Consider the following 3,405-nt stretch of genomic DNA (forward strand, 5'->3'; position numbering starts at 1 on the left):
TGTTCATCCAGAGAGGCAGCATCGATCGGCTTCAGTTAGCAGCAGTAGCAAAGGAATCGCTCGATCGGGTTCAGTTAGCAGCCATCGATCGATCGCTCGGTTCAGTAACGCATAGCCTGCAGTGCAATCGCTCGGGTTCAATTAGAGCCCAACGCCTCGCTCGGGTTCAGTTAGAGCCAACGCCTCGCACACACACGCGTACGTGTACGAGAGAAATGTGCATTGCTCGGCCCCCGACCTCCCACCTTAACCGGGAACTCCCCAAAATTTTCCTCGCCCTCGCTTCTACCACGGTTTTTTCCGTCATGGATGGCCCAAAGAATGTCATGCAGCTGCGTCTCTGGCCCGCCCAAGACGAAAAGCCCATTTTCTGTTATGATTTTTTGTCATAGAAGTAGGAGCCCACCACATCTATGATGATACCGGATTTTTTCACAATTATCGTCATAGAAGTGTCATATGTATGATAGGAAAAAAATTCGTTCAGCCCAAAATGTCATGGATGTGTCTTTTTTTTGTAGTGACTTATGATGAGGCAGTCAGGCAAGTGGACTACTCCTCATTTAAAGAATGCAGCGTCAGCCTCCCGACATGATTCTCAAGAAACAACAAGGCTAGATGAAGATAGTGAATGTAGCTCTGTAGTTGATTACTGTATTTTCCCTACACTAGCATCGCAGGTGCTTGCTCTAACTTGGCAGCGTGATATGTGGTTGCATGTTGCATATGGTGTCTAGATTGTAATTCTTCCAATCTAGTTAAACTACATGTGCTATTTTGCTTAGCTTGTACATTATACATGTTAATGTGACATGCCTTCCTGTATTTAGTACATGGTACATCTGTCTATTAAGCAAGTCCTTACATAAAACTATTATTTTTTTGTATCCCGCATCAATCAATATGACGAGACACCTTTAGTATATGCAGTGCGATATTAGTTGCATCTTTCATAGATTTATAGCATGCGCTACTTCTAATTTGTTGAAATTCCATTTATGATGGGACGCTTTTAACTTGGCAGAGTCATATTGGTTGCATCTTTCATGTGGTGTCTAGCTTGCATTGCTTCTTATTTGTTGGAATGGTTTCTTCTTAGTTTACACAAACAATTGTGAACATGCCATGCCCTCTAGTTTTTCGTATATATTCCATCTTGGTATCATGTATTTGCCTTACATCAAAGTAGTGATTGTCAGTATCATGCATGAATGAGTTCTGAAGAGAGAATTTAACTGCTTTTTCTTGTTGGTTTTACTTGACAATTCAAAATCAATAAAGCGGAAGGAAGTTAGCAAGGCAGCGGATAAAGGTGCTCCTTCCAAATGGAGGTCCTCTACAGTTTCTACTCCTCCATCCCCCCAACATGATTTCCAAGACAACACATGCATAGACACTCAACATAGTTGTGTTTATGATGAGCACGTCTCCCCTAGTGCACCATCACCGGTGCTCCCTCTAACTTGGCACTGTTATATGTGGTTGCATGTTATGTGTGATGTTTAGCTTGTATTGCTTCTAATTTTGTTGAATTTCATCTGCTTACTTTACACATAATACTTGAATAAGACACGTGTTCCTGTTTCTAGAACATACAATATCGGTCTATCACACCATGTTCTTACATCAAATTACTATTGTTGTGTAACCTGCAACAATCACTTATCATAAGACACGTTTGACTTCGGAGTGTGATATAGGTTACATCTCGCATTCTTTTCTAGCTTGTACTACTAATTTGTTGAAATGACACTTATGACGAGACAGTTTTAACTTGGTAGAGTGATATTCGTTGCATCTTTCATATGGTGTCTAGCTTTCATTGCTTCTAATTTGTTGAAATGCCTTCTTAGTTTACACATCATAAGTTGTGAATATGCAATGGCACTAATGACGAGAGACCTCTAACTTGGTAGTGTGATGTTGTTTGCATCTTGCATATGATTTATTTCTTGTACTGCTTCACATTTGTTTAAATGTCATTTATGATGAGACATTGTTAACTTGGTAGAGCGATATTTGTAGCATCTTTCATATGGTGTCTACCTTCCATTGCATTGCTTCTAATTTAGTGAAATGTCTTCTGCTTAGTTTATACATCATAGTTCTGGTTGTCTCTTCCATTCTATTTTTCGTACATATTACATCCTCATATCATGTGGTTGTCTAACATCAAAGTTCAGTTCGTTTGTATCATGCATCAATTTGTTCTGAATAACTAAATTGTTATTCATTTTTCTTGTCTTAACATGGCACGGAGAAAGAGGAAGAAACACAAAATGGCAGGGAATGAGAAGCGGAAGAATCCTGCAGATTCTGCTGGTACTGATGGTGCAATAGAAGGTCAAAGTCCAGCGGAAAATTCTACAAACAAGGTATCCCATGCTACACGAGCTGCAGAAAAATCCAAACATAAACAAATAGTTGCCGCCAAACAAGCAGAGATAGCCCTAGTTCTTGCTACACCTTCCACAGTACTACCAGCTGCACGAGTTACTCGTGTATCAACTGAGCTAGCAGCATGTTCTCAAGCTCCCTTGCCACCTGACACTACTTCCCAAGCACTCTTGACACAAGACGAGTTGGCAAGGTCAGACGAACCTTGTGAGTCAAGTTACAGTTGCATGCTTCTTTATATGTAGTCTCACAGTTTGATGTACACTAACACTTCCTATGTTCGTTGTTGGACTAGCACCTAGGCGCAAGAGGAAACAAACATTAGGGATAATGCTCGATAGGTTAACTAAATCTAGAGGAGGAAGAATGGAGATCGCTTTGAGGCAGGTTTAAAAAGGCCATGTGATGCTACAGAGTAAGCCAAGTTAGTATCAGAGGCAGCGGTTGCCGTTAGGTGTCATGTATGTATCCTCCCAACATGGATTCAGTACAGGAATGACAAAGATGAAACACAGTTCAACACCTTCCTCGACCATTTATCTATAAGTATGGTTATGTATGGAAACTAGTAATATCGTCTTGCTCTGTCCCATACTTTCTAGGTTGCTAATAATGAGACTCCCATAATTTTCAACAGATGAGGTTCAAGTTGGATAGCCAAGATGATGCAACCAGAAAGGCTTGCACCCATGTTTTCAAGTCTGCTCTGCGACAATATCGGTATAACTTGAGGAAAACTCACTTTGAAGTCAAGGTGTCGGTGGGAAACGACACCTATGGGATCACAAGAATCCCTACTACGGTTGCGGGGCACGGGGTTGTGGTAAGAGCCGGAATAGTGATCAGCACGAGGATGGTTTACCCAGGTTCGGGCCGCAAGGATGCGTAAAACCCTACAGTCCTGCTTTGGTGGATGTATTCAGTGTTCTTGAGCTCTCGAACTAGCTATGGGTGCTGCCTGGTTCCAAAGATCTGAATCCTTTTCCAGTGCGCCATGGACCTCCTTTT

This window comes from Triticum dicoccoides, chromosome 3B, assembly GCF_002162155.2.
Source record: "Triticum dicoccoides isolate Atlit2015 ecotype Zavitan chromosome 3B, WEW_v2.0, whole genome shotgun sequence".
Classification (NCBI taxonomy): domain Eukaryota; kingdom Viridiplantae; phylum Streptophyta; class Magnoliopsida; order Poales; family Poaceae; genus Triticum; species Triticum dicoccoides.